The following is a 19,420-nucleotide window of genomic DNA, read 5'->3' as shown; positions in this document are numbered from 1 at the left end:
GAGAGAAATAAGGCCCCTGGTAACAAGTCTGTCTGCTAACTATCTCTACCATAACAAAGAGCTAAAACTACATCTTCTAGACAGGCCCTGCTCAGTCACTACCCAAACAGCCAAGCAGAGCTGAGGACGTGCGCATTTCAACAAGCCGGGGTCCAGAGAGCCTTGGTGAGAAGGGACTCACCGGGTTGGCGTTTGGGGCTGAAAGTCTAAAGTTTGCCCACCTTCATGTCCGTCTGTTAGGAGTCTGTCTGATCGACTCCACAGCAAATATATAAAGGTCAGAACTCAGAGCTGTCTGAACCGGTACCTGCTGCCCACGAACTAGTGCTAGCACCTTCCAGACGTGCCCAGATAATGACATTGCTCCCAGATCACACTTTGAGAACCACTGTCCTAAAATCTAATCAAACAATAGGTAAACCTAAATATAATATGAGACAGGATAGAAAGGAACGACAAATTAAGGAGACATGAGAGAGAAAAGAAGCCCCTCCCTTGAAATGTAGCTCTGTTTCCCATTGACTTAGAATCAAACATACACACACACACACACACACACACATACACACACATACACACATACACACATACACACACATACACACACACAGTCACATTCACACACACATACACACACACACACACACACACATACACACACACACAGCTTCCACACAACTGATAAAAGTCAGAATTACCCACAGAGCTAATGCTAGTTTTTCAAATAATACATCAAACAAGGATTTTTTTAATGTCTAACAAGGATGTAAAAACAGCAAACTATTCTCACTTGGGGACAGATTGTTTAAAACCTTGGGTTCTGACCCTGTTAGCCCTCTCTCTCTCATGCCTGAACCCAAACCAAATACAGTACAAAGCTGCCCTACAATTTCATTTATAGAAAGAAGTTCCTTAAGATAAGAAAAATAAACCAACTAGCTGGTATTTCTGTCCATGATCCTAAAACTTTGCTTAACTGCTAATCCTTGTAAAACACATCCTTTAAGCAAGGCAATGCAAGGAAACGCCGTAAGGGCATATTTTACAGCCATCGTAAAGACACCTAAGTGTTACTCTCTTGAGAAGACCACACCCACACATGGGTATATTCTGTCCTTTTCTTACAGATCTCTCTTTCTAAACATGGGCGTTCAAATCAAAAGTGTGTGCTATTTCTCATTTGTACAAATTAAATCACTAACTTTCCTTCAAAAAATAATCCAGTGTCATCTTCGAAGGACGTATGTGCTTCCGGGATCCTCTAGCAGAGGAGGGGATGGAGGGCACCTGGGATACTGTCTTCCTGCCCCTAGTACCTTCGGTAGCCTGTCATTGACATAACATCACCTAAAGGGGACAAAAATCTCATCTGCTACCTTCAACATTTTTCTTTCTCTTGGCCACTTCTCATTCCCTTCGGCTCTGTAGTCGGCCCTACAGGAGAGTCCTTCTCCCTGGAAGGGAAGGAATGAATAAGTCAAGCCACTGCTGCCAACATGGGTGAGGGACTTGGCAAGTTTGAAGTGGAGGAGAAGAGAGACTTAAAGTACAAGCAGCGATTGCTATGCGATTGAACTTCTACAGAGGAAAACAGGCTGTTTCAAGACAGCCAGCGTATTAAAGAAAGGGAGGTTTGTTAAACTCAAACAGTACACACAAAAATTCCCCCCCAGAACCCAACCAACGACCCCTGCTCTAAGCCCTGACTCCCTGTAAAACCCCATCACAGAACTTATCCTGGCATTTCTGTCTCTAAGACATCCAAGTCTCATGGGCATCTTTCAACAGATCAAAAGGCAAAAGAAAAAATGTTCTTGGATCGGCTCCTAGAGAAATCTCACACCAGATTTTCCTGGGCTACTTCAGGCCGGTCGGTGCCTGTTCTTTTATAGTAGGGCATCGATCTTCTCAGATGTGGGTGAAGTGAGGCAATGAACTTTAGAGATCACAAGTTCACAATTACAGCAGCACCGGTTCCCAAGATTCCCTGTGCTCGTGGACTGTTGTCAGCCTTTGTGCATTTGTATAGGAAAGACAGAGCTCAGGAGACTCCTAAGCAGAGGAAAGCCAGCTGACAGGGATGTGCTGAGGGGCACCCAGCACCAGGAAAGAGGTTGAACTGGGGGTGGGGGGGTCACTGAATTCATTAGAGCAGAGTTCCCGTTTACAAAGAATGTAAAATAGTAGCTGGATAGGGATATTGACTGGTTTTGAACATCTGTAGATGTCTGTAGGTGAAGGAGTGGTTGAAGTGGCCCTAAAGTTTTGTTGAGACACAGCGACATGTCCACATGTCATCCTTGACAGGTTCTGCAAGGGCAGAGTTACAGTACTGTTTCTTTGACCCAAGAGATTTTTAAATAATATTTACCACCAGGGACCAGATGTGGTGAGGGGTTCACGCCTACAGTCCCTGTCCTCAGGAGGCAGAAACAGAAGGATCATTATGAGCCTGAGGCTAGCCTGGGCTACAAACTAACGTAGTGAGTTCCAGGCTAGTTTATATATATATATATATGTGTGTGTGTGTGTGTGTGTGTGTGTGTGTGTGTGTGTGTGTGTGTTATACACACATATACATATATATTCATACATATAGGAAAAAATTACCATCAGGCCTGTGAGTTTTGTGAAAAAGGAATTCCAAACTCCACTGTGGATGGGAGAGCAGAACTAACTAACTGAGTTAAAATCACAGCAGATAATTAGGCCTCTCTCAATAGCTCTCTGCTCTGGAAAAAGTGGACCATCTCTTAGTAAAGCAAAGGAAAAAAAAAAAGGTTTTGATCCTCTCAGCCTACTAAATGGAAGCAAAGGCATTTTACAAACTACCTAAAGAGGTTAGAATTGGTGTGATCACTTAAAACATTGAAAACTGAACCATTCTCCTCACTCCGCCCCACCCCCATCCATGCTATGAACCCGCGGCAAAATTTTTAAATAGTCATGGGCAGTTTTCTTTTAAAACTGTACAGTTTCTCTGATCCTTTTCCAGACTCATGGTCAACTGTTGCTCATCACGGTGTTTGCGAAAGGTGCTAATTTGAGCAGAGTAAAAATGTCAGGAGGTGAGTCAGAAACCAGATTGTTTTTTTAACCCAGCAACCTGGAAGGGGTTGCTTCAGGTGAACGTCTGTTAGAGAGAAAGAGCAAGAGCGCCCCCTGCTGGTCACAGACGCTGTGCACACCTTTTCCTTCCTCAAGGTGTACATTTGAATAGTAATTTATATCCACGTCTTCACATAAAAGACCCGAGGGATTATACTGACTGTATCCTGTGAGCGGTGGCAAGGAATGGCCACCAGGACATCACCAGGCCTTCTAACTCCGTCGAGCCAGCATGACACCACCTCACAGAACATGAAGTGCTGTGTGGAACAGGGAACAATGTATCAATTATTTGAACTGGAATTCTAACCAAAGATCTTTAATAAATGGAGCCCTAGGAAATATCAGATGTTCTGTCCCCTCAATCCAGAATAAGGACAACTTTCTATGACTCCACTTCATCATAGTTAGTCCATCCACAAAGGACAGAGCTAGTCAGGGCAGTGGGAAGGTGTGAAGTCAGAGGCAGGCTTGCCCTATTCCCTGGTGGACACAGTGGTGGGAAAATGGCCATTCTGGTCTTGCAGTGTGTTCAGGGACTCCTCTGAGCCAATCTGATTGGAGAATAAGCTTCAGTAGCTTTCAGAGACAGACAGACAGACAGAGAGACAGACACTGGGCCACTCCGCTCCATGAGATTATTAAAATATAAGAGGTATTTTCTTTCTTTTTAACACCAGTACCCTGATAAAGAAACTTCTGGAAAAGAGAAAATTTGAAATTATTCTCTTACCATCCTCTCCCTCTTTGGGAGTCAACAGACCAATGGTGCTTGCTAACAGGTGGAGATGAAATTTGGGTGACAGGAAACATGAGCTCCCAGTGGTGACCGTGCCACACAGGTCAGGTGACAACTGAGGCCTGGAGCCAGGGCTGACATAGACAGCGTTCAGAGGCAGCGTTACTGGACAGAGACTTCGGATTTCAAAGTGGGAGAACCCCAAAACTAATATTGTTAAAAAGGTAAACTAAGTAAGACTTGAGCTCATTCGTGTCTGAGTTCTGTATCAAAACCCAGTTGAATCTGGATTTCATGGTCCTGGTGGCCTACATCATAGACATTCCCATTGACCCATTTCCAGAGGTCTGTCAAACCCAGGAAACATTTAAAGTAAAATGCTGAGACAATGAGAACATGACAGCAATCCCTCGACACCCTTAATAAGCTTGGCAGGACTTTGGAGACTAGCTGAGACTGATCTGAGGACAGGATGAGGGGAGACTTGGAGTCCATGCCTTGGATGGACCCAGTACTTTGATGTGTTTGTTAAAATGTCCATATCAACTTCAGATAACAGTTCCTGGGCTCAGGAGTACAAAGTACCTTGGTTTCTCCTTCCCAGACTTGAAAACAATCCAGCTAAATGCAACATCCAGTACAGAAACTACACACTGTCCCTGAGCAATATAACCTTAGCCTGAAGTGTCTCGCTGCGCCACTCTAGAGAAGCCAGTGGGGTTGACCACTGAGAATCATTGCCTGAGGTATTCCTCTTGGACCTAAGGATAAGGCTGGAGATGGAAAGCAGGACTGAGATCTACCAACTGTCAAAGCAAAGCAGAGAAACACAGAGCCAGCAGAGGGAGCCAGAGCGATGCACAAACCCCTCCTCTTAAACCCTTAGCACCGAAGGATTCATTGTATCTCCGGGATGTTACCTCCAAAAGCAGTCACGGTTACAGAGTGGAGGAGTCTCTTGCTCCCAGATCTATCCTTTCCCAAAACAAATCTGATATGATTCATTGTTTTACATTTTGTGTACAGAAACAAGCAATCAAATGTCTTATTTAGATGAATGAACATAACACCATACATTTCATTACATTTTTGTATTGGCTTTTTCATGCCATATATTTTGAACTTATTTTTCTGCTCACCCAACTTTTCCCAAATCTCTTTACCACCATAATCACCCAACTTTATGTACTCTCTCTCTCTCTAATTAAATGAATAGCTAAATAAATTGATAAGTAAATAAATAAAACAAAAAGAAAAAAATCACATGGCATTGACTTTGTGTTGGCCAACTATCCTGAGCATGAACGCTTCCATGGAGAATGCTTAGTGTACCCAGGGTCACTCCATTGGAGAGAATGATTTTCCCTCTCCCAGGAGTTATCATTTGCAAATGGCTTCTTGGTTAGGAATGGTACTTTGTGCTTGCTTCTCCTCCCTGCTGGGATTTTAACAAGATAGATTTTAATTAATAAAAGATGTCCTAAAAACAGAAAAGAAAGAAGTTTTTTCCCTTTAGTGTACATGCATGTGTGTGCTCATGTGCGTGCAGGTGCAGGAGTGTGGGAGTGCATACAGGTGTATATGCATACAGGTGTATGTATATGCAAGGGCCGTCATTCCTTGGTCACCTTTTCGTTTGAGTTGGAGTCTCTTACTGGTCTGGAGCTTGTTATTAGGCGAGGCTGGCTAAGCCAAAGGTATCATCAACCTGTCCCTACATCCCCTGCACTGGGATTACACGCATGTAACACCATATGCCATGCCTTTTAAAAGTGGGTGCTGGGGATCAAACTCAGGTCCTCATGCTTGCAAAGCAATCACTTTACTGAGAGCCATCTCCCCAGAGAAAAGACTTGGAGCCATAGTTCTTCCTTAGACAAATAGATGAAACTCCTCCACCTCTGTGTGTCTGTCTGTCTATATCTCTCTGTCTCTGTATGTCTGTGTCTCTGTCTCTCTGTGTGTCTCTGTCGCTCTCTATCTCTGTCTCTGTGTGTCTCTCTGTCTCTATCTCTGTGTGTCTCTCTCCTCCTTAGCTGTGTACTCATTGTCACGCACAGCCTTCAATGTTCCCCCCAAGACCCCTTCCAATCCCCTTTATTGGAATGTAGACTACTGACCCATTCTGCAGCTAGCCTGTAATTCTGGGATCCACCCTCCGGAAGTGCTGAGCTGGTTTCCTTTAGAGGCCGTTGGAGCTGGGAGGGATCTTCCCCAACGCAGTTGCCCTTTATACCCTTACTCAGCCGGCCAGCTTCCTGGGGCAGGAGCTGAGGAGCATGAAGCCAGGTAAACCCCGTTCATAAGAGGCCACTGCTCCTTCACAAGAGAAGCATCTCATTCTGTTGTTCTCCAGCGCACTCTCGCCTCAGAGTCACTGTGCCGTAGAATGATTCGGGGGGTGGGGTGGAGGGGGAAGATGGAACCTTCAGTAGGAGGAAGACTTGACCAGGTGTTCTTGTAAGGATGGTGAAATCTCCAGTGGCCTTATCCTCCTCTTGTCTCTACCCGTTGTCTCTCCTTCTTCCTTTAGCCCAGTCCCACCAGCATCCACCGCTGTGAAAAGCTGCATTCAGTCCTGACTGAGACAGTGTCTCTCTATGTGTTTCAGGATGGCCTTTAGTTATAAATCTTCCTGTCTCCACCTCCCAGATTCTAAGATCATAGGCTTGTACCACCACACCTGGCTCTGCTGATTTTTTTTTTCTTTTTTAACTTGAGTATTTCTTATCTACATTTCGATTGTTATTCCCTTTCCCGGTTTCCGGCCAACATCTCCCTAACCCCTACCCCTCCCCTTCTTTATGGGTGTTCCCCTCCCCATCCTCCCCCATTACCGCCCTCCCCCCAACAATCACGTTCACTGGGGGTTCAGTCTTAACAGGACCAAGGGCTTCCCCTTCCCCTGGTGCTCTTACTAGGCTATTCATTGCTACCTATGAGGTTGGAGCCCAGGGTCAGTCCATGTATAGTCTTTGGGTAGTGGCTTAGTCCCTGGAAGCTCTGGTTGCTTGGCATTGTTGTTCATAAGGGGTCTCGAGCCCCTTCAAGCTCTTCCATTCCTTTCTCTGATTCCTTCAATGGGGCTCCTGTTCTCAGTTCAGTGGTTTGCTGCTGGCATTCGCCTATGTATTTGCTGTATTCTGGGTGTGTCTCTCAGAAGAGATCTACATCCGGCTCCTGTCAGCCTGCACTTCTTTGCTTCATCCATCTTGTCTAATTGGGTGGCTGTATATGTATGGGCCACATGTGGGGTAGGCTCTGAATGGGTGTTCCTTCTGCCTCTGTTTTAAACTTTGCCTCCCTATTCCCTGCCAAGGGTATTCTTGTTCCCCTTTTATTTGTTATTTTGTCTTTTTTTTTTTTTTTCTGGAGCTGAGGACTGAACCCAGGGCCTTGCGCTTGCTAGGCAAGCACTCTACCACTGAGCTAAATCCCCAACTTGTTCCCCTTTTAAAGAAGGAATGAAGCATTTGCATTTTGATCATCCGTCTTGAGTTTCATGTATTCTGTGCATCTAGGGCAATTCAATCTGCTGATTTTTTTAATTGAAGTAAAATTCATGTAACGGATATAAACTATTTTTCTTACAGATTATTTTTTCGTGTTATTTTAATTGTACACACGTCTTATGTTCAGAATATGTGTATATAATGTACAATGACAAAGTCAGAGTATTTTGTATTTATGTCTCCATGACTTCTTTTTTTTTCAGTGTGAACTATTAAATAAACCGCCCCCAATGCCAGTGGTAGAATACATCTTCATAAGTTGTCGAGTCAAGATATCTCAGAGGCCACGGAAACAATATAGGCTTTTCCCAGTCTTCTTGGGTGCCTATCAGAACTAGATGATAAGACCCTGTTGTAAATACACCACACACATAGGATGCATGAAACACAGACACCACGTAGAACTGAGCTGGAAACTTCCTCCATACCTACTAGTTTCGTAGTCCCTAAGGATGCTATGCAGGCTACGGGGGCGGGGAGAACAACAATGTTGTTCAGCGTCCCATGATTCAGCAGAACAACCTGCCAGGTAGATCTGCAGACAAGCACTGCAGTTGCATTGCTGTTGAGGGGATGGCCGATTGTTCTTTAAAATACAATTTATTAGAGTTTAGATCTACTCCACAGACAGGAAGTCCTGCCTGGTTCTGTAAATCTAACCCAAAACCCATGGCAGGGGAGATCATAGGTCCTAGGAGGGAGCTAAAGGCTGTTGTTTATCTGAATTGATGATCCTGAGCCGCCATCTAAATCGATGCTGATGCCCGTAGACAAATGCTACTCTCAGCCTCAGTTAGGGACACCTTTCTGTCCCATGAACAGTGGTAAGCGCAGAAACTCATGGATGCACAAGATGCTGAGAATACGTAACAGACAAGTGCTCAGCCCTAAGCGAGACGCTTCTACCGCCCGCTCTAAGGCTCAGGGAACCTTGCAGAAGGAAGAACAAACCTAAAAGCCAGAGGATGAGAAGAGATGCAAAGTGTTGCCTTCTGGGTAAGACACAGCCATGGCAGTTGTGAGCTCATAGCAGCTGAGGAAGCTTACACTAGGCAGTCGGGCATGGATGGTAGAGGGACTGGGGGTGGGGGACTTCCCCTCACTGCTGAACTCTTTGCTACTGAAACTTTGGAGAGCAGAGAAACCAATGCCTTTGGTTGTGTACCTATCAGTGTGCCCGTCAGCCTCCGGTGGATACCTCCCATCCAGTGGGTGCAAAGGTGAACTAAATGGCTCACAAAATAAAACCCAAGGCCATGAAGCTTGGAAAAAGACTGGTAGGGATGGGAAGTATAGTTGATAGGGATGGGGGCAGGGTAAAAAAGGAGAGGGGAAGAGAGTAATCTGAACACATTATGGAATTATCAAGCAAGAAAATTAATCAATAAAAAGGCAAAATAAACTCTGATTAACACATAAATAAGAGTTAGGCATTTTTACGAAGAACTAATTTATTTTTTAGACAAAACCTCTCTACTTAGCCCCCAGCTGACCTCAAACTCACTATCCTCCTGCTTCAGCCTCCCAAGTATTAGGATCAAAAGGCGTGAGCCGTCATACCCAGTGTTGCCAAGAAATTCTAATGACCAGGAGCTGGATGGAAGGGAGACGTCAGAGCAGATACAAGATGGGAAAGCAAGTAGGCTCTCAGAGTCTCCCTCATCGCAACAGCCTAGGCTCCTGCCTTGACTCGGGAGGTCTTGGGGCTCCCACCCTAAGTCATCAAAAGTATCCCCACTAGCTTTCTGTTTCTTGCAAACCTGTGTATGTTTTGCCACTGATACCAGCGTCCTCCTTTCAGTGACTGAAATCATTTTAAATGATGTTTTTGAAAAAGTGGCACATTAATCAGTGCCTCTCAGGTACGGTCTCTATAGCTGTTGAATTCCTGCATGGACGAACTTTGATGGCTTCTAAAGTCACACGGAGTAAAATCTGCAGCTCTTGTAGGACACGCCTGCCTGTAGGTCCTGCCCTCTCTCTGCCTTCCTCCCCTGAGCACCACCACTGGGCCAGGGTGTTCCATTCACACACTCTTATTCCAGACTTTGCACCAGGAAGGTCCCTGACCCCAGACTTCGTGGCTCTTCCTAATTGGGCCTGGCCTCATTGCTCATAAAAGTATGCCCTCACTGGCTTTATCATGTGTACCCTCTGACTCACTCTCTTCCCCTCAACCCCCACCCCCAACCCCAGACTGGACTCCATGGGGCAGACACCTGTGTTTTCACTACCGTATTCCCAGTATCTACAGCAGAGCAGGACACACACTCACATTTATTTGCATTTATTTATGAAAGAATGGGTGGGTGAATATCAAAGCCCTATAAGGCAGGTCTTTAAAAATAGCATTCCTTGTCTCTTACTCCTAAATCTTCTTCTCCAACATCTCTTAGCTATTCTGGCATTAGCCCACAGATTTCTAAATCAAATGCTTGCTAGCTACACAGTAAGATACCGTACATGTCAGCGGCAGGGCATAGCAAAAGCAACCTGAACTGACTAAGAAAGCTTCCTCCCTGCCAGCTAACTTTCACAGGGAAAGGGTGCTAGGCAGGCCACTGGGAGAGAAGGGGCATCAGCGGTCTTACCCAGTGCTGGACCCTCCATGTTGTAATGTCAACGCGTTAAGCAAGATGTGCTCACAGATGAAATGGGCATGGCTGTCATGGGGCAACCAGCTGCTTTCTGACTGGACTTGAGGCCTGCTCCACAGAGATACCTGTTAGTGTAAAACTTCTCCGTGTCCCATGACTGGGGAGGTCATAGGCCCTTGAGGGAGCCGACTATTGCTGTTTCACTCAGTGGTCTGTCAAGCTGCCTTCTAAATACTTAAAACGTTTATATCCATGGATTTGTATTATCTCTGACTTTGATTTTAAAAAAAACTTCTTAATGCATGAGTGGTGGAAAATGCAGAGACTCGTAACTGATCAACCAGCTGCGAATAAGTGTCAGTGAGTGTTCACCCTAAATGGGACATCAATATCTACACCCCGCCATCTCCAACCCCAATCCTCAGGGAACATTGCAGCAGAAGGGGCAGAAGCTGGAGGATGGGAAAGAGAAATATACTGGGAAAAAACTGTATTCTGGACATGACGCAGATGTTACACTCAGGAATTCACACCAGCTGGGGTTACTGGCACAAGACCAAGCCAGTCAAAATTCTATTATCAAGAGATGTCTTAGCTACTCTTCCATAGCTGTGACAAAGCATGTGACCAAGGCAACTTATAGAAGAAAGACTTAGGACTGGAGAGGGTGAGTCCATGACTATCATGGTGGGTCATGGCATAAGACCAGCAGGCGTGAGAGCTTACGTCTGATCCACAATCATGAGGTAAACAGAGTGATAACTGGGAATAGCAAGAACTTTTGAAACCCTAAAGCCCACCCCAAGTAACATGCCTTGGAGAACCCACACCTCCTAGTCCTCCTCAAATAGTTCTACCAACTGGGAGCCAAGCATTCAAGTATGTAACCCTATGAGGGCCATCCTCATTCTCATTCAACCACTACAATGTGAGAGGAGCTCACAAGTCCCTGATTCAAGCTGAGAAGATACTGGCAGTCAATGGCTGTCAGGGGAAGCAATGTCAGTTTTCCTTAGGTGTGGGGGAAGTGGACCATGCCACCAGACAGAAAAACTGGTAAGGTCGAGCTGGCTCAAATCCAGGGGAATCTCAGAATTGAGAATAGCAAGTGTGGTGTCAACTCTCTGCCAAGCTACCTGATCTGGAACTTAACCATGATACCCCACTGAGAGGACAGTGACAATGGGTCATGTAGCATTAAAAACTGCAGTTCTCCATGCTAATGAGGTATCTAGATGGGACCCAAGAGTTCAACCAATGAGATTCCCTTTCTGGGCATTCCCTCCTACAAAGGGTATTTAATCTCTGATTCGCCCTAAGTAAGGTGTACTCATTCACACCGTCCATCAAAGAAAACAGATAGCAAGGGCCATCTCCTTCAGCAAGGATCACTGCAGGGGAGGCCTTTGTCATAAAGAGCTGGGCCTAAATCTCCCAGAGAAGCCCTTCCCACTTCCAGCCCCACCCTACTCTCGGCACTCTCTCAGAACCAAACTGGATTCTGCTGCCATCCAGGGCTCAGTCCTCCCCTTCCTGCCTGGCTCATAGATTTCCTGAGAGGAAGCGTGGACCTGTGGACCCCCATTCCCAACTCCCTGTGGTACCCCAGCAGCATCCGGGTACACAGGAAACTAGGAACCACAGCGTCCACCTTAGACTCCACTGTTTCTCACCCAGGGAGACAGGGACTGTGTTCTGCCTCCCCTGAGCATCTTCCCAGGGAACCCCCAGCAGTGAGACTGATGTGCAGCCTGGCACTTAGGGGTGTGCTCACTTTTAAATCAACTCTGCTACAATGCACATCCAAGAACTCAGCAGATCACTAAAAGAAGGGAGAGGGGAGATAAAAATTAGGAAAAGGCATGTGTTGGAGGAGTCAGGGTATAGATGTGGTCAAAATATATTGTATACAAGTATAAAATTCTCAAAGAATGTCTTAACACTGTATTTAAAAACCAGATGTGTGCACTGCTACTTATGGCCTTATCAATTTAAGACCTAAATTCCTATCACTGATGATGACAATACATGACTCACAGTGCCCTACACCTCCGGCAGCCACTTCTCTACCTACCATGTATAATCACAGAAGAATGTAGTGTGTGTGTGTGTGTGTGTGTGTGTGTGTGTGTGTGTGTGTTGTGTGTGTGTGTGTGTGGTGTGTGTTGTGTGTGTGTGTTATGTGTGTGTGTTGTGTGTGTGTGTTATGTGTGTGTGTTTGTGTGTGTGTGATGTGTGTGTTATGTGTGTGTGTTTATGTGTGTGTGTGATATGTGTGTGTTATGTGCTTCTGTGTGTATATTCATGAGTTTTATTTATGTGTGTAGGAGTGTGTGCTGTGTGTATGTGAGAGAGACTTCATTTTGTATGTGCATGAGTTCGTGTGTGTATGAGTGTGTGTGTGTGAGTGTGTGTGTGAGTGTGTGTGTGAGTGTGTGTGTGTGTGAGTGTGTGTGTGTGAGTGTGTGTGTGTGTTAGGTCTCTATCCCATGAACAGAAATGTCTGCCTGTTTTGCTCAGGGAATAACAATGCTAACCACAGAGAAGATGCTAGAGAGGAGAGTGTGTGTGAAGACATATGGAATGAGTTGATAAATCCTCAGCTTTGTGGCCTGAGATGTATCCCCAAGGCTACACTGTCCATTCCTCTTCCCGTGTCCCTCTTGACCTTGACCACCTAGCTAGTTACTCTCCCTTGAACACTGTGTGGGCATCTGAGCACTTCTAGAAACCTTCCAGCTTTACTCCTCTGGGTTCTCACGTCTTATCATTAGCATATATTGATTTACAGCTTATGGTTTCTTTATTAATCAGTTTCTCCCATGAGCCTGAAGCCTCCTTATAGACTGCGGGAGATGTCTAGGCCCCAGTGTCTTTCACAGCTTCTGACTGATTACAATAGATTCTCCAACGTCTCTGAGTAAATCTCGCTTAGCCCTGCCCACCACTGTGAGGCAGATGGTCTTCCTGCAGTAGGCAAACCCCTACAGTCAGCTGCCAGGACAGTGTCCAAGTGTGACTCCCCTTCCCTCTGCTTTCCCTCAGCTTCAGCAATCCCAGGTCATTTCATACACTTACTTTTGCTGCTATTTTTCTATCTCCTTCCATGTTTAAGCCTCTCTCAAAAATAAGTATAGCATGCGGTTGGAGAGGTGGCTCAGCAGTTAAAAGCACTGGCTGCTGCTCTTCCTGGGTTTCGTTCCTACAGCAGCTCACAAGCATCAGCTGACTCAAGTTCCAGGGGACCCAATGCCCTACTCTAACTTCCTCAGGTACCAGGCACACATGTAGTACACAGATATACATGCAGGCAAAACACCGATACACATAAAATTAGAAAGACAGACAGACAGACAAGATGGACAAAGACAAAGATCTTTCATATTATAGTTACTAGAGTCTGAGCTACATTGTTTCTTTCAAGGGAAGCTAATGGCCTTATAAAATATGGTCTCTCACTAGCCTGGTTTGAACAAAACAAAAAACAAAAAAAAACAAGAAAAACAAATAAACAACAAAAAAAGACATAGAAAACATAGCCAGTTCCCTGCAATGTTCCCTGTGCTCTGTGACCAGCTGGTCTGCAGACTGAACTTTGAGTCAAAGACATTACACATTTCACTCTAATAGGAAATGATGTCTTGGGCTCCATAGCTTCGAGTACATTTCAGCTATTTTATTTCTAATCTGAGCTGTACGGCTAAGACATTTCTGCTGTGTTTAAACTTCCGGCAGAAGAGAAAGCAGTTAACATATAAACTTTCACCTGCATGAAATTCCATTCTGAATGGACCAGCTGACTCATTGGCAGAGCCCATGGTCACAGAGTAATGAACCGTGAAGGGATGGCTAGGAGGGTGGGGCCGCTTAAACGTTGACTGAGGAACGTTTTGTCCTTGTGATGAATGAATGGTCTTCCATTGACTTCCTGCTTCTCATGCATTATTGACTCAGAGTCTCCTGGGTCCCTTTTTATGCTGTTATATCACCTTGCAGTGATGGGTAAAGGAGAAAGAACATAAGCTCTTTAAATGCCTCCCTAATCCATTACTCTCTTATACCTGCAGGTAACAGTAAGGACGCAATGAGGTGAGTGTGAGCCGCCTACATAGTTTGAGGGGCCAAAAATAGAAAGCGAAAACTTTGTCCTGAAATAGAAAATTCAACACAGCAGAACTGTCAGTTAAATGTCAGAGCCCTCTAAGCACATATATATCCACAAAGCCTACCCTAAAGAGGAAGTCAGGTGATGGGTTAGAAATCCTCTTATCTCTCCCCTCTTCCCTTCCCAACTTTTACGACTAGAATGATCCTTACATGGTTGAATAAAAACTTGTTACCATCTTGTTCTGCCCGGCGTTTTTTTTTTCTTCTAAATATCTCATCCTTCTAGTCAAGAAAAGTCTTACTAGATGCCACTGATTCCAGAGAGGGCTAAGTCAAGTCCACCTTTGGTCTGACTGTGATAAAAAGGTTTACCTAATCTACGATAAGAATGTGTACTGTGCAAACATGGTTACAGGGAAGAGTGCACGGTCTCAACCAAGGACAAGCTTCTTCAGACATCTGACTCACCACAGATCCTGTTAGATTCAGACTTGGGAGGTACAGAGGAGATACAGGACATTAAGGGTGATAACCACTCTCTGAGTAGCAAAGCCAGGAAGTACCCTGTCCCTTGAGGCACACACTAGCAATAGGGCTAGACTAAAGATGGGACTTCTCTGAATACATATGAACCAGGAGGTTAGAAGATACACAAGATTTCAAATACTCCAAAATAAGAGAAAATATCCCACTAAGAACAGTGTATTTTCTAGGTAAAATATGTTATTATAATTCTGTTGGTTTTGTCTTGTAAAGTCATTGTGGATGACACAGTTCTACAAGATCAGTGTAGCCTCATGTGTCCTTCCTCTCCAGGGGATTCAACTTTCAGGCAGGAGCATGGGGCCAACCCAGGGAAAGATGTGTTGAAGATTGATCTCATCTGGCAAGGTCTAACTATGCCAAGCTTCTTCTCTCTCTATGTTAACTCTCTCTGTGTCTCTGTCTCTCTGTCTACCTCTCCTCTCTCTTCCCCCTCCTCTCTCTTCCCCCTCCTCTCTCTCTCTCTCCCTCCCTCCCTCCCTTGTCTCTCCTTCCTCCTCTCTCCCCTCTCCTCTTTTCTTCTTCTTCTTCTTCATCTTCTTCTTCCTCCTCCTCCTCCTCCTTCTCCTCCTACTTTCTTCTTCTTCTTCTTCTTCTTCTTCTTCTTCTTCTTCTTCTTCTTCTTCTTCTTCTTCTTCTTCTTCCTCTTCCTCCTCCTCCTCCTCCTCCTCCTCCCCCCCCCCTCTCTCTCTCTCTCTCTCTCTCCTCCCCCTCTTTTTCTGGAGTCAGTAGACTTTAGCACAAGACCTTATTTTACCACATGCAACTCTACCCTAACTAGTCCACACATAAAGTCGATGTTCTGTGTAAGTCTTTCTTACACCCTCACACTTGCAATACTTCCTGGCCACTATATGTATGAATTTCAAAATAACCATATGTGTCCTCAGTCACCATCTCCTTCAGAAATCTGTCTCCAACTTACCTAATATTTTCTATATGAACCCAGCCAACATCAGTGACAATACATTTTTTTTTGAGTCATGACTTCACTACATAGTTCTGGCTATCCTGGAATTCACTTTGTAGACCATGCACCACCATGCCTGGCTAATATTTATTTACTTCAGCAGTATTTTTTCTGTCCATGTTTAGGTTATTATACAAAAGCCATGGATTTAGTTATGACATTTTCATTTGTTTAAAATTTGTCTTTGGTCTCATTCATTCCCCTCCCCCGCTCTGTCCTAGCTCCACCCTCTCTCTCTCTGACTGATGCCTTCCCCCAAACCTCAGACAGTCCCCCCTTTCTTTTTCCATGTCCCTCTTTTATTTCCCCTAATATTTCTTCCTACCCCTTTCTTACACCCACATATGAGTACATAGATCTTTATATACATCTTTATAAATATTGTTTTAATCTAGACTCTGTGCATAAGAAAAAGATTTGTGGCATTTGTCTTTCTAAGTCTTGCTCACTTTACCTAACACAGTGATTTCCAGCCCTATTTTCCAGCAAATGTCATATTTTCATTTTCTTTACAGTTCCACAAAACTCCTTATGTGCAGGCCCCACATTGTCTTTATCCATTCACCTTTTGATTGCCTTGGTGCACATTTAATGACTCTTCTTGGTCCTCACCAGGTTGTAGCCATCACCAAGTTCATGATCCCTGTGCTTCTATTATGGCATCTGCTATGAGGAGCTACAGTTCAGTGGGCACTGCCTGGCACCATGTACCATGTTATGCACCTCAGCGATACACTCTCATTTAAGCCTCACACCAATGCTATACTGGTCATAAGCACCGTCCTCCACTTCATGACTGAAGGAAATGCTTTGCCCAAGTTCTCACCACAAGCAAATGTAGAGGCAGGTTCCGAAACAGATCTCTGACTCTGTCTTGGTCCAGCAGAATTGCTCAGAATCATCTGTTCAGCAAGCAGGCAAAGGTGACGTTGGACACTATGACCTACAAATGACATTGACCAAGAATCACTGGGGAAGAGTCTCAGTGAGGAACTGTTGGTATCAGGTTGGCCCGTGAGCGTCAGTGACGAGTTATCTTGGTTGTCCTCATTGATGGGCAAAGAACCAGCCTGAGGTTTCCAGAACTACTTTTCAATTAATTGACCATTGCTTCGGAGGTCAAATTTGCTGTATCATTTTCAGTTCTGACATTTTTTAAACACTGTGTCAGCATAATTAGGGGAGAAAGGAGATTGGAACTTGAGATCTAACACCTGAATTCTGGGCAGGGGTCACACTTTTTGTATTCCAAAAACATAAATAAGCACACACTGCAGTCTGTACTGTACTTTGGAAAATTCACCAGGTAAATCTTCAGGAAGGCCTCACGTGACCTAGGAAAAAAATAAACCCTGCATCAGAAAACAGAGCAAGTAATGGGTTTTGATCTAATTGCCCAGAAGCATGTGTGTCACCATTAGCGTCAACACCTCAGAACCAGTATTACTCTTTAATTACTCCAGCCTTCCCACACCTCGAGTTTTTCTGACAGCCCGTTTCACAAAGCCGTATTTGTTTTGAGAAAAGTATACCCAGCTAGCAGCCATCGACCCAAGATTCAGCCATAAAAAATCCTCTTCTCTTTCTCCCCAGGCAGCAATTATTTCATATCTGTGTCAAACACAAAAGAAATTGTTCAGGGTTTCCCTTCCTTTTCATCACTCAGAATCCCAGAGAACAAGCAACCGTCTTTGTGTGATCCAAGGCATCAGAAATGTTAGTTACATTATGGCGGTTGAATAGAGACAACTCCTTGTTGGAAAAAAAATTAGCAAAACAAGTCTCCATTGGTATCTAGTGAGTCCCCAGAGAGGTATAGAGCAGCAGGTTTCGAGGGAAGCAGGACACGGGAATAAGACGAACCACAGGAGCTGTTATTGGTGCTGCTGAAGCTTGCTTTCCTGCCGGGCCCTGACCTTCTCTCTTCTGAATCACACTAAATGAGGCCCCCTAGTAGAGCTCTTCTGTCCATCCCTCTGATGCCCAAATGGGATCGCCTGAGGACTAGTTACTTTATTAGAATGTAGAGGGTGCGATTAGCTTATTTCCTGAACTCTGCAGATCCACCTGCCTCAGCTCTTTATCCCAACAGCTGTTCAGGTCTTAAGCCCTATACTTCCTGGTCTCTCTTATCCATGTACATTAAAAAGATAGTGGTCTATATCTGGTTAAAAGATGTAATAAATGTGACTTTTTGGCCTGGTTTCATGCCTTTCCTAGTCTGTTTCCTTTCTAGCCCACCTTCCCATTGCATGGTCCTTGAGTTCCTGCTGGCCCTTCTCTGCCATACCCAGTGCCCAGGTCAGTGAGGGTCTGCGTGAACAGGGCCCTTCTCTCCCTCACTGTCTCTGTGATTCCAAATCTTACACAAATCATGTCTCGCCGGGGTGTCACTGTTCTGCAAAGCCTTCCCTGACTTCTTCAGCCTACAGGCTTCTCCCCACCTCTGAGTTCTCATATCACTGTCTGTCTCTAAGCCTTCGCTTTTTCTACTGGTTCACACCCATGACAGTATTTCCTCTACTGACCACCAGCTCCCCAAAAGTGAGCCACCTTCTGATTTGAATAGTTCTGCTGCTCCTCTCTCTGAATGTGCAAACTTTCACTATGCTAAGCACTTACACAGTACAGGGTAACATCTTGTTTCCCTCTCAATGTCAAGCAACCGTGTAACTAATATTTCCAAACCTTTGCCTCTTTTGGCTCTAACCTACTCATGCTTTTAAAATGTCCTGTAAGATGCGGCTTACACCCTTTTTATTAAAGAGACTATGACCCAGGATTCTGTGTGGTTAACACAAGGTCTCCTTTATCAAAGCCAATTGATCTACTGTAATAAAACTGTGGCCAGAGAGGTTTGCCTAGCGGGTGGACACATTAAACATCTCAGAACACTGACTAACAGTTCAGCTCAGTTCTTGCTCTCCCAGATTCTCTTTGTACTTGAAGCATGATGGATGAAAACATTGTTGCTACTGACCACAGTAGAATATCATCTTTTCTTTTGAAAATTCCATTCGTGCATACAGTGTTTCTTGGCCACATCTGTCCTCCACTCCCTTCCTCACGTTCCCACAGCCCATTCCCAATACATCTCCCACATCACTATTGACTTCATGCAGTGTGGAGGGAGCTCTCTTAGTCAATAGAACACACTGAAAGGTAACAACCGAACAGCCCTCTGCTCTGTAACACGAACACATCTGCCACTGTGTTCTGCTAATAAATAATTCATCTCTTCCCCTCATATAATGTTCTTGGGGGCATCATGCTTTGCCTTGGGAAGATCCCGGGGCCAATGGTGACCCAGAGCATCCGATTCAGTTCCGTGCTGTTAGGACCACACGGAAAGAGTAGATCTTTCGTCCAGCACCTGAATGGAAAACAGAAGGCACTGGGCTTATATTGAACTTTTATAGTGACCTATTAACCAACAATTTAATTGAGAGTGTTGTTTCTCAGCAGGGTGGTGTTTGCAAAAGAGTTTCCCTAAGCCACACAGAGAGCAAAAGATCAATTTAGAGAGCAAATATTGTGTTATCTAATCTCAACTTTCCATGTTTGCACTGTTGCTACAGGGAAGTCACTAACCCACGGGGGCTTCTGCCATCTCGTTTGCAGAGGGAGGAGGCTGGGCTGTGAGACTGATCTCTTCCAGATGTGAGACCCAGGATAGTTCACTGCGTTTAAGAAGAGGTCACACAAGAGATGAGAAGATGGGGTCAATGACTGCCACTTGCTTCCTTGTTTTACAGGAAAAAATAACTAAATTTGGGTCGTCCAAGAAACATAGAAGTACATTCTAAAACTGAATTCCTGCCCATTTCTTCTCATCACGTACTAC

General features: G+C 44.8%; 1 long non-coding RNA gene across 1 annotated transcript in view; it reads right to left on the bottom strand.

Moving 5' to 3' along the window:
- LOC148003103 (uncharacterized) overlaps positions 1–6,475 on the bottom strand; it is a 16,055-nt gene extending 9,580 nt beyond the window's left edge. Inside the window, exon 1 of the long non-coding RNA XR_015632107.1 lies at positions 5,968–6,475. This is a non-coding gene — a long non-coding RNA (uncharacterized LOC148003103). The remainder of the gene's footprint in view (positions 1–5,967) is intronic.
- Between the last annotated feature and the right edge of the window lie 12,945 nt (positions 6,476–19,420).

The sequence above is a fragment of the Rattus norvegicus genome, chromosome 10 (assembly GCF_021556685.1).
Source record: "Rattus norvegicus strain SHRSP/BbbUtx chromosome 10, alternate assembly SHRSP_T2T, whole genome shotgun sequence".
Taxonomy (NCBI): Eukaryota; Metazoa; Chordata; class Mammalia; order Rodentia; family Muridae; genus Rattus; species Rattus norvegicus.
Note: the sequence above shows the minus strand (reverse complement) of the source record. Positions and strands in the feature narration are given on the sequence as shown.